Here is a 12,726-nt window from a genome sequence, read left to right as displayed (position 1 = left end):
AGCTGTGTACTTTGATTATTTTGATGATTTCCTTTACATACTTGATATATGAATTGTACTTTTATTGTGTAATTATCATGCCTTCGGGCCCACATGTATATAATTATTGTATCACAATTCGGGTATCAAGTATTATGGGATTATTCTCAGGTAAAACTTAGTCTTCCGCTGATCTGATGAGATTGTATTAGTTGTGAGTATGCCGTAGTGGAATACAGTATCTGATGATCCTGGCAGGTTTGGGTTAACCGGTGTTAACCCGTTCACTGGCCCGGTTCTGTGAGAACGGGGTGTGACAGCTTGGCTCCTATGCGTACCTAAGATGGAAAATGGGATAAAACCCTCCGCCCCTATTGATGCTTTCGAGTACTCTGCTATTATCCTTCATTGGTGTAAAAGCTAGGCTATTTTTTTATGGAACCATCTCCCATTTTTAATGGGCTATGGATCGCTACCTGGTAGCGCGTAGCCTACCAACATTATACTATACAGTATGGGTTGTTTGGTCGTTTCACAGCCCTTGTGAGAAGACGTAGAGAACACCATTAGCTAGGTAGCGTTCTTCTTCCCCTATTCTATTTATCTGTTCAGTTTTAGGTCCTTTTGGGAGGATTCCATGGACCAACACTTATGGAAAGTCCAATAGTGGTAAAAGTCCATGAAACAATTTTCCACTAAGGGACTTTGATGGTTTTGCATGATTTTATGATGCTTTCTTATGGTGATTTTAAATTGGATCTTTTCAGCTGGGTGGATTCTCATGAACAGTCCCTTTAGGAAGGAGAGATTCAACCACGGCAAGCTTTAGTGATGCAAAAACCAACCTCCCATCCCCCTTCTTGGATCTTGGTGGTCTCATATCCGCCTTCTCAGACAAAGGTTCTACCACCAAGGAAATGGTGGCTCTGTTAGGTGCGGTTTGCTCAAACTACTTACTGATCTATTCCTCCTCCCACTAAGGAAGTTGGGGCCAATTGCACCAATGAAATAAAAAATAAGAAAAAAAAATTTTCCTCCTCCTAACGGCATTTCTATTAGTTCATAAATTTCATGGTACAACCACAAAATTCCTCTGCGAGGAGGCAATGAGGATTCAATAGCTGGGATACATGCTGGGGCCTTCTTAGCCATTGGATCCTCACTGCCACTCACCGTTCACCTCAAAGGATTTTTGTCTTACTTGAAACTGTTGAGTTAGAGGAAAATAGTTTCTATGAGGCAGTGTGGTTCCTGTGCTAAATACATGGGAGGCAAAATTACCAACTCACCTTATGAAATGGAAATGATCCCTCTGTTAATACTTATTCGTCTGTTTCTATTGGCCCTCGTGTATATGTAGGGAGCCGCAATCTTCCATAGAAAACACTTCTCCAAAAGTTAGTTAACGAACTTCTGTTTCATGGGTTTACTTCTTCTTTATCCAGGGTCTCAAAAGTTAGTTAACGAACTTCTGTTTCTTGGGTTTTCTTCTTCTTTATCCAGGGTCTCACACAGTAGGGTTGGCAGGGTGCTCAATATTCCGAACGTGGATCTATAATGAGACTAACATAAAAACGACGTATGCAACATCTTTGAAGTCGAACTGTTCCAGCACAGGCGGCAACAACATTCACTTCCCTCTCGACACCACGAGTTCTATGGTCTTTGATTCTGCCTATTACACCAAATTGATCAACATGAAGGGCCTTCTACACTCAGATCAACAGCTCTTCAGTGGTGGTAGTACCTACTGATTCTCAAGTCAGGGCCTATAGTGCCAATTTTACATCTTTCTTCATAGATTTTGGGAACGCCATGATAAAGGTGGGAAACCTTAGCCCACTCAACGGCACTAGTGTTCAGATTAGGACCAATTGTAGGACAGTAATTCTGGCTAAGAGATTCAGTTTTCTTTAACTTTTCAGGCACCTATTTCTGATCATACTCTAAATGTTGATTGCTCCATGGCAATCATGATCTACTACATAGGCAAACCAGAATGGTTTGATACCAAATAATTCAATAAATATTAGAATTATTAAATTAAATGTTGTCAGGCCCCCCATGACAGGAGGCCCGTTCCTGGATATGTAGAATTATTTGGCCTCCACTTCATAACTTCTTAAAATATGTAATTGGGAATTCATGTCTACTACATATACTTATAGGTAAAATTTTTTTACCAAAAGAAAAATTATTTATTCAATCTTCAACTGGATGAATTAACCACCACTATTAATCTCCTCCAATCACCATGAAAAAAATAAAACATATGGATTAAAAAAGGTAGTTCGGATTTTTGGATTATATCTAGTATGTAGCCAAACATTTTCAACTAAATTCACATTATTTTATTTATCATTAGAGTTAGATAGAGAGATCAAGTCTCGTTTCCCTTACTTGATCTTTACCTCCTTTTAGTTCCTTTGATACTTGAAAGAACACCATATAGAGATATATAGAATGGAAATATTAACCTGCTTGGTGGCTTTTTCCATCTGTCAACTTTTATTTTTCCAGTTTAATTTAAGAATATTTATAACTTCACATTCACCCTGTGTCCCACTTACATCCATTTTATACGGGCTTCGTTTATTGAATAAAATTTTACATGGGAATTTTTTTAATGCAAGATTTTATAAGTTGAAATTTTTTTCAATATTTGTTTCTAAAAGATAAAATATGATATAAAATGTTATTGTAAAAGTTTTTAATTTCTTTTTTTTTGCCATTAATTTTACATAGTAACATTATGGAAAATTTATATTTACCTCCCTTGGCATTTGCCCTTATTACATCTACTTCCTTTGCATTTCGTTTATTACAAATAAACCCATCCAACCTAAGACGGGGAGAGAAGTATTAATTTTTTAAATTGAAAAGACAATTTTACCTTTATTAAATCTTGAACTAAAACATCTTAAATTTAAAGACCATTTTATCCTTATATCTTCAACCCTAAAATCCTCAAATCCCCAATAATATTCCTGCGGCGAAGGTGGAGAAGAGAGAACTTTCCGGCGAAAGTATGTGAAGTTGTTGTTGTCCTTGAAGCAATGAGCCTCGGCTTCTTCAGGCCGCTGTAGATTCACGTGAGTTGGGAAATCAAAGCCATGCCTTTCACAACAAGTGGTTAGGTATCGGCTTCCTCTGGCCTAGTTGTATTAAGTCTCTCAACAGAAGAAGCAACAACAGGTGCGGAGGAGATGGGTTCAATCGAGAATCAAGAACAGCCTGAATAGAGGAACCTGAGATTTCTATGCCTTCACAGTTTCAGTACAAGAGTTGAAATCATGAAGAAACAAATTCACAAATGGCCCTAAATGGTTCTGAAAAAGATAAATTTAATCTTTCGCAATGCCTCTTTCCCTATCGAAGGCATTTAAACTTTTATCTTTTTTTTTTTTTTTTTTTTTTTTGGTGAAAATTCATCTAAACCTCTATCACCATCAAAGCTTCAATGAAGAATCAAGAAACCTGAGAAATTAGGAAAAACAAATTCTAATAGAATCAAGTCACCATGTTCCATTATTTAGTAAGCCTTTTCTATTATAGCTATAATTTCATTTAACTAATCATTTGTAGTCTGATTCCCGGGCTCAAAGCACCTTTTTCTTCACTGTAAATGGTAAAACGTGAAACTTTTATGATGGTTTTACTTTGTCGAAAGGGCGGATGTGGTGACTAATGGGATCACTAAAAGATAGATTACTACATATACCTCACACACACAATAGCATGGGACACGGAGAGGCAACATTGTGCCAATTCATCTGAAATGGCAATTTGCACTATTTAGTATAGAACATGGCATATTAACAATCTTAACTACGTACACTCATTCTTTTCTCCAACAAGAAGAAAATCATCTCAATATTGACAATAGTTACCTGCATCGATAGTCACGGTAATCATGGAGTTTTCTTTGAAGGGTTTGTCTAGTTGTAACCTACTATAACCCACTTTTAGTTACCTAAGAGTCCTATAATGTGAAAGAAATGATTGGTTCAAGAGGATTCAAAAAGTAATTTCATGTGTTTATATTCCCAATAAAAAACTTAAAAGCTGCTGCACCACTTTATATGACAAAGTGTTAGAAAAAGGTAGAAATGAAATTTTATCCTCAAATAGACCCATCACCACGTTTGGAATCTCAAATCTTAATTCCTCATCTCTCTAAAGTCCAAGATGGGATTGAAAAAATAGAAAAGAAAAATTATACTAACCATTGGGTGAATGGGTCCATTGCTTTGAGTGAGGGTGTTCATTTTCAGTCCAAGCGGGTTGGACTAATCAAGAGAAACGTGAAACGAACCTTTATCGATTTGAGTTTTTATTAAATTGGTAAAAAATTGAATTGGACCAGATCAACCGAATCGAAACAGTAAAAAACTTTATAACAAGTTTAAAAAATTACTAAAAGCGAACATATTACCAACAAGAGGCCATTAAGTCAACTCAATAAAATTCGAACCGGTATGAATTGAAATTGAACTTTGATTTCAGATTGGCCTAATACTAGATAAAATCTGGATCAAAGTGACCAAAATCGGAAATGGATTGAATCAATCACAAAAGCCTTATAATCAGTCATTTTGAAATAGCCTGGATAGGTATTACTATGGTTTGGATAGAAATTGGCTTATTCAATTGATAGTTTTAAACTTGAGATTGAGTATCAAAACAATCCCTCTAGTGATTCCAATTCTAAATTGACCTATCTAGAATTGCCGGAGTTGGATAGTTCACGACCAATTCTAATCCAAATCGGCTAATACCAGAATTTTAACTCAAAATCAAAGAGTAAATTGGTCCCTAATGATTCCAGTCTGGATCAGATACGAATCAATCACAAAAATGCTAGAATTGACACTAAATTCTAAAAACCAACAGCCCAATCCCAAAAATCCTAGATATGCTATTCTACAATGATCGGAATTGGGATTGATCTGAATCAGCCAAATCAACTAGGGATTTTAAACTTGGAATTGGAGATCGAACTGATCATGGTTTCAAGTATCGATTTGGGATCGATCGTATCGGTTGAGACTGATCCTCCATCCAGATCGGTTATCCTGATCGTTTTAGGGGTAAAATAGGTAAACAGTAGTTTCTTTTATAAAAATAAGGGGTAAAATAGACCGATACCACTGTTCCCATCCGATGTGGATCGGTATCGAATCGGCATCGACAAAGACCAATACTGATACCATCCCCTACATCCTTGGAACTGATTCCTATAAATTTTAATCCAATCGAATCAAAATCGGACCGAAAAGAACCCTAGAATTGCCCTCAAATATTAAGACCCACAATCTAGTCCTATAAACCTTAAAATCGATTTTAAATACAGAATTAGAGATCAAATCAGTAGCTGCCAATATCAATCCAAATCCAAATCAAATTGGAATTGACCAGAATCAATCCCAAAACCCTTAGAATTAACCTATAAAATATATTATAATTACAAAATTTCACATGTCATCATTATAGTAGTACCAAGCTTACGATATTGTTTTACGAAAAAAAAAAAAAGCCTATAATATTGTCATTTGTCATCTTCCTGGATTTTAACTTTCTTGAAAACACTAGCACATTTAATACAATTGATTTATTTGAAGAGAGAGAGACATGATTAGAACTATCTTACCGACCTCATCTCTAATGCACAACAATAGAAATTATTGCAATATAATTGATACATGAATTTCTGGGAAGAGGTTTTGTTTTCTAAACTTCAAAAAACAAAAATGAAGTCCATCAGAAGTTTTAAACCCTAAAATCCTGAAAAGCATTGAACATGCCGAGAAAAAAGAGAGTCTTTACCTGACTCACTGGAGATGATCTCATTGAACTTTATGTTATAAAAACCAGCAAAGGTAACATAAAGACTCGCGAGGAGAAAGACAATCAGTTAGGGCGAGAGGTTGTTCGGGTTGTTTGGGAAGAATGCAGCTATTCTCAAAAATACTCCTCGTTTTGCCGTTTAAATCAAAATAACAATTCAAAAAGTTGAGGTTGAATTTACTTTTTTGACCTTAAAAACATGCAGCTATTCTCAAAAATACCCCTCGTTTTGCCGTTTAAATCAAAATAACAATTCAAAAAGTTGAGGTTGAATTTACTTTTTTGACCTTAAAAACAATCACAAAATGACAAAATAATGGGGACACAATAATTTACTTTTTTGACCTTAAAAGCAATCACAAAATGACAAAATAATGGGACACAATAATTTAGGTTACAAGGCTTTTTTGTAACCGGGCCGGTTACATTTAGACATACCCTTCTTAGAAAACATATAGTTTTGACTTAGACTCCTTTTATTTCCTTGGGGCCACTAGTCACGCTAAAGACTTGAATACACACCGTTAGAAGGGGAAAAAAAAAAAAAGGGAGTTTTCTCAAGATATAATAAATGTATAGATTTGAGCTTGTGCTTAGTTTCAGCTAAAGACAGCAAAGAAGGAAAATAAAAGAATATTAATTCTAATAACAGACTGCTGTTTTTTCAGTTTACTACATGCTTTTCTATTTCCTTTATCAAAATCTGAAAGTAAAGTTTTATTGTTATCTCAACCAAAATCCTACGAATTAAATGCATACATGGCACTTGTGATTGAAGGTATTTTGGTTGCAGAGATTAGAGAATATCAAGAGAGAGGCTTAGAGTTTTCTGGGGTTTGGGATTAAGTTGCTTAGATGCAGAGCACTAAGAGAGTGAAATGTGAGAGACAGAATCGTGGAAATGAGGCTGAAATTAAGTTGCATAGTCCTTTTGAACCTGTAATTTCCAAATGGATGTGTTGTCTGAGCTTTTATTTGAAAAAAGAAAAAAGGAAAATAGAACCCAAGTTTTTATCACATTAAAAGAAAATAAAATTTTAACTAATTTTCTTTCATATAATTAATAAATATCTTGTCACAATGATTAGCAACTGTTACAAAAGGTCCTACTTATATTTAAAATTGAGATTATATCCTATCTTGGGCATTGCTTTGTTTTCGTTGTTTGAATTGTTTTGTGCTGCCCTGATCTGCGGGCTTATCTTCTTTTTATTTTTCTGTTCCTTAACATATTAAACCATATCTAACACTTCAACTTATGATATATGCTTCGACATTGACAAGTGATTCAAAGAAGACTGCGAAAGATCCGTGTAACTCTACCGGCTCCCTTGTTTGTTTATTGATGGATGACATTGGAAAAAAACCTAATCATATATCGTGAAATGAAGTCAACATTCTAAGTAGAGATCAGTGAGCTGTAGTAGTTGTCGTTTGTTTGTTTTTATTTATTTTTATATATTTTTTTCAAAAGTGACCATAAATCACTAAGTAAACCCAAAGGGGTAACCCACTTGGCATAAAGATCTTTCTTTCAAAAAGCGTGTGATTCTAAGCTCAAGTCTTCTTATTTTCTTGTAATCATTCACAATAGGGATGTCTAATGTTCTTCATTACTTTCGGTGAAAGTTGAATAATTCTTATTCAACTTCAATATGACATTTTTTTTTTTTTTTTTGTAAAACGGTAATTTTATTAAGAAGGAAAAAATATCCAAATGGGAGAGAACAAAAGAAAAATACAGCTGAAGCCACTAGGCCAACTTGCTGTCTCCACTTTCGGCAAAGCCATCAACAGAGAAAGCAAGCGAGTGACCAAGCAGAATCTAAATCTGTGCATATTCGCACCATCATTCTCAAGCTCTGCTACAATGCGATTAGGAAATACCACCGAAATCTTAGACAGTCCAGCTTTAGAGGCCTTTTTAGCTAGAAAATCTGCAATGGGGTTAGCTTCTCGAAAGCAGTGAGTTATTTTCCAAGAAATGGATTCCAAATAATGAAGAAAAGAAATCCATTTTTGGAGAGCAAACCAGGGCATTTGCCTTCGTTGAATCGCAGACACCACAGACGCCAAGTCTGATTCTATCCACACACGAGTCGCATTATGGGCCTGGGCCATTGCAATCCCTTCCAATACCGCTTCAAACTCAGCATCGTATATCTTCTTAATACCCAGGAAAATGCTAAAAGAGTCACAAACTTGGCCTTCACTGTTTCGCATCACACCACCTGCTCCAGCTTTACCAGGGTTACCCAAGGAACTACCATCCACATTGATCTTTATCCAGCCAGGGGCCTGTCTACACCGGTGCACCTCAGGGGGTGGAGAAGAATTTGAGGGAGTAATCAATAAACCCAGTTTCCTGCAGCATATAACATCCGAAACTGCCTTAACCTCTTTGCATGAACCGCCATGACATAGAATCAACTCCTGTCTGATGGATTCAAAAATAAATTTAGCCTATCTTGCCTTAGCCTCATGCCTTCTTTGATTTCTCTCCCACCATAGATGATAAGTAATTATCAGAAATCCCATCTTCCATGGCTTTTTAATGTTGAGGCTAGTAGCTCTTCTCTTCCACCATAACACCTGGTTTTTCCACTGAATCCCAAAACAATTAAAAAAATTTTCCCATATAGAAATAGAGAAGGGGCACTGAACAAAAATATGATCGATATTTTCTTCGACCATCCCACAGCGATGACAACAAGAGGCCAAGTAGACACCTTTGCTTTTAATGATCTCATCTGTAGGAAGCTTACAGTGAACCAGCCGCCATTCAAAAGTAGAATATCTAGGGGGTAAGTCTTTTTGCCAAATTAATGAGGCCCAGGGCACCTTAGGCGACTCCTTTCTGGTGACCTCCCAAGCTGACGCCGTGGAGAAATTCCCCATAGGCGTTAAAGACCAAATGCTTACATCTTCCGTCTGCACACAAGGAATTTTAATCTTTTTTATCTGATTAAAAATCTGCTTAAGCAAAGAAGCATTAACCTCTGGAAGATGCCATTGTCCCTCTCTAATAAAATCTCCCACTGTAGCAGAAGTTATTAGAGAGCTGGAATTATCTAAGTTGATCTCCTCCATTATATATCTCTGTCCCCACCATTTATCCTTCCAAAAATTAGTAAGATGACCATTACCCCATCTTTCCTTGTCGTCCACAAAACTCCACATTTTTTTGATTCTTGAGGCAATTGAGGAGGGGCGATAGCCTCTAAGAGTTCTTCCATCTTTCTTGACAAACCTAGCTCTGAGAAAAGAAGTAGCAGCAGATTTTTCTTTTCTCATTCTCCAGACAAGTTTGCAAAGCATGTCCTTGTTAGAATCTCTAAGCCTCCTTATTCCCAGACCCCCTTCCACCTTTGGCTTGCACAAGGTGTCCCACTTGACAGTGATCAACCTCACCGTGTCAATGTCTCTTGTCCATATAAAATTCGTCATCCATCTCTCCATCAGAGAAATGAGGGATGTAGGCCACCAGTAAACTGAGAAACTATGGGTAGGCATTCTAGAGATAACAGTTTTTTCCAATTCCACCCTCCCCACCATTGACAAGAGTTTGCCTTTCCAACCTGCCAATCTACGCTTAACCTTGTCCATGATCGAAAACAAGGCCTCCTTCTTTATTCTTCCTTTGAAAATTTCCACTCCAAGATATTTTGTAGGGAAATTACACACCGGGATGCCCAGAATGTCAGAGATGCACTGCTTCCTGGCAAGAGGGATTCTTCCCAGGAAGAGTTTGCTTTTTTCTAAGCTCATACATTGGCCTGAAAATTCCTAATATTTAATCAAAAATTCTTTTAAATTTCTGACATACCTCATAGTGGCATTGGAGAAGATAAATATGTCATCTGCAAAGAGGATATGACTAGGGGTAGGGACAACTCTTGGACCCTGAAGCGGCTTCAATTTATTCATGTGAAGCAAGGACTTAAGCCCTCTGGGCAAAACTTCTTCTGCAATAATAAATAGTAAAGGAGAGATAGGGTCCCCTTGTCTTAAGCCTCTCTCGACATCAAAGTACCCCTGCGGGCCCCCATTGACCATAGTTGATATCTTAGTCGATATCAATATCTGATGCAGCCACGTAACCCATTTCTCAGAGAAGCCAAACTTTCGAAGAACTAGAAACAGGAAATGCCATGAAATAGTGTCATAAGCTTTTTTAATGTCAATTTTAATGCCAAGACCACCCCCTCTTGTAGAAGCAAACATCATATTAGCAAGCTCTGATGCCAGACTGATGTTCGAATGAATTAAATTTCCTTTTTGAAAAGCCCCCTGCTCTTCTGAAATCAGACGAGGAAGGAACTTTTCAAGTCTCATAGCCATCACTTTTGATATGAATTTGCAAAAAAAATTCCCCATGCATAAGGTGCGGAATTTGTCCAGAGAGGAAGCACCTTCCACTTTAGGTATCAGCACCAAGAAATTGTTGTTTATCCCTCTAGGCATATAACTAGAGCTAAAGAAATGGCGAGTTGCAGAACATACCTCCCTTTCAACAATATTCCAGCATCTCCTAAAAAAAACTCCTGTAAAGCCATCTGGTCCTGGAGAGCTGTCCGGGTCGAGCTCCCATATTGCCTTCTTTATCTCTTCATCACCCAGGATAGAATCCAAAACAAAAATGTCGTTTTGTTGAAGAACCGTGGGAATGGAGTCAAGAAGGTCCACATGATCTATAGTTGGGGTGGCTTTGTGGAAATCCTCATAAAATTGCACAATGTAGTCTCCCAACTGGTCGCGACCTTCCACAATGGTCCCATTTTGTTTCTTGAGGCATCTAATGGTATTTCTAATTCTTCTCATTTTTGCAGACAAATGGAAGAATCTAGAATTCCTGTCCCCCTACTTCATCCATATGATTTTAGCCTTTTCCGCCCATAGCTTTTCATGCAAATCCAAGGCTTTAATCAATGAAGTTTTTGCATCTGCTTCCCTAGCAAAAGAGTGGTCATCTAACCCATTGGCTTCAATGTCTAGTTGCACCTGCTTTAAATTTTTTTTTGCATCTTCAAGAGCTCTATCAATGTTTGGAAAGGAGGTCTTAGCCCAATTTTTCAAAACTTCTTTTAATTTTTTTAGCTTGAGCATGAGGACGAAGATAGGGTTCCTTGAAATCCATTCACTCCAAGATGAGTTAACCACATTCTCAAAATCTGTATGATCTATCCAAAATTTGTGAAATCGAAAAGGGGCATTAGTCGGTCTCTGAGACATGGCTGAAGTGACCATAATAGGGGCGTGATCCAAGGCAATTCTATCAAGGACTGCTTGAGCACAATTCTGAAATTGAGATATCCATTCGTCATTACAGAAGCTTCTATCCAACATTGCACGAACATTACCTCTGCAGCGGTTGTTGGACCAAGTGAACTTCATTCCAGAAGAAGGCACTTGAGCCATTGCACAAGCATCAACCATGGCTCCAAATTCAGCTGCCGACCCCATATTAAAGTTGCCCGGCCCTCTCTTCTCATGAGATTGCAAGGTTGCATTAAAGTCACCCATAATTGCCCACAGAGTAGGGGACTAAGGAGAATCAGCCATCAAATTCATCCACAAAGATCTTCTTTCAGCTCTCAAAGGTACTCGCATGAACGAAAGAGATCTGAGCAATAATTGAGTCCCACGTAATAGTGACCGAAATATGCTGCTCTAACTCAGCAATAATTGTAGGAATATTTAAATTCCTCTTCCAAACTATCCATAAGTTTGGGACCTTTCCGACCCGATTATTATGAATAAAATTGCAACAGAATCCCAATCTATTAAAGAATAAATTAGGGAAATTAGTTACCTCGATCATTGGCTCTGCAATGCAAAGAATATCAGGATCCTTCTCTTTCACAAGGACACATAAGGCGTTCTTAGTAGAAGCCTTCTTCATACCTCTGATATTCCAGAAGAGCAGCTTCATAATGTCACTTTTTGATATGGGTCTGATGAGCTGACTTAGCTGTCTGCTCCTTCTCCATAATAGCTTTTCCCTTCCTAGCTGCCGCCTCCCCTGCGCAGTTTAACGCATTATCAATATGACCTAGTCTGCATGAGTGTTGTTTATAATTGTTCTCTCTCTCTCTCTCTCTCTCTCTCTCTCTCTCTCTCTCTCTCTCTCTCTCTCTTTCCATGTATGTGTAAATAGGGTACACGGTTCGAGAATTGTTTGCCTACATGAGAAACATGAGATTTTAATAAATTTTGAATTTTTATAAATTTCAAATTTCTATAATAAAATTTAAAATTTTCTTTTCTTTCTTTTTATCTAGGAAAGGGAGAAGAAGATGAGAAAGGATCCGCTACACAGACATCCACCTAGACATATATGTAAAGATCCAACACCTATTCCACTTCTTACAATTAAAAGAATGAAAAAGACTATAAATGGAAACACAAGGGACAAGTGTTGAATCCTCACATATACATTGAAGTTTGAACATACAAACTGTGAATCCAACTTTGAGCAAGAGACGCCCGAGATGTCGGGAAAATGATAAATATGAAAAAGAGAAACACATGAGTAGAATGCGAATCAGGGAAGGCGTGCAGTACGTCTCTCTCTCTCTCTCTCTCTCAATGCATTCTTATCTTCCATTTTTTGAATTTGGAGAAAATTTTGAAGGTCTATGAAAGTCTAAATCTTTCTAAAATGGAAACCCCATTACTTGTCTATGAGGTAGCAAGTTGGAGTGTGTGGGGGCACAAAGATAGAGCAAATGAGTTGTCACATTCTAGTCCCTTCCTAGTAGTTGTATTGATCGTTAACATTGTTGGGAAATTAGATCAAGTGTTGTCATTGTTGGCAATAGTGTGGTGATTCTAGTTCAATTTGGTTGGGTTCGGTATCTTAACCAAATACACTTGGATTTGATGATTGGGTTGGTTATG

At 37.3% G+C, this 12,726-nt stretch overlaps 1 pseudogene; it reads left to right on the top strand.

Moving 5' to 3' along the window:
• The first annotated feature begins 746 nt into the window (after positions 1–746).
• On the top strand, positions 747–1,997 carry LOC122070183 (annotated as a pseudogene).
• The last annotated feature ends 10,729 nt before the right edge of the window (positions 1,998–12,726 follow it).

Source organism: Macadamia integrifolia, unplaced genomic scaffold (genome assembly GCF_013358625.1).
Source record: "Macadamia integrifolia cultivar HAES 741 unplaced genomic scaffold, SCU_Mint_v3 scaffold848, whole genome shotgun sequence".
Lineage (NCBI taxonomy): Eukaryota > Viridiplantae > Streptophyta > Magnoliopsida > Proteales > Proteaceae > Macadamia > Macadamia integrifolia.
The sequence above is the reverse complement of the archived record's forward strand: the minus strand, read 5'-3'. Positions and strand labels throughout refer to the sequence as shown.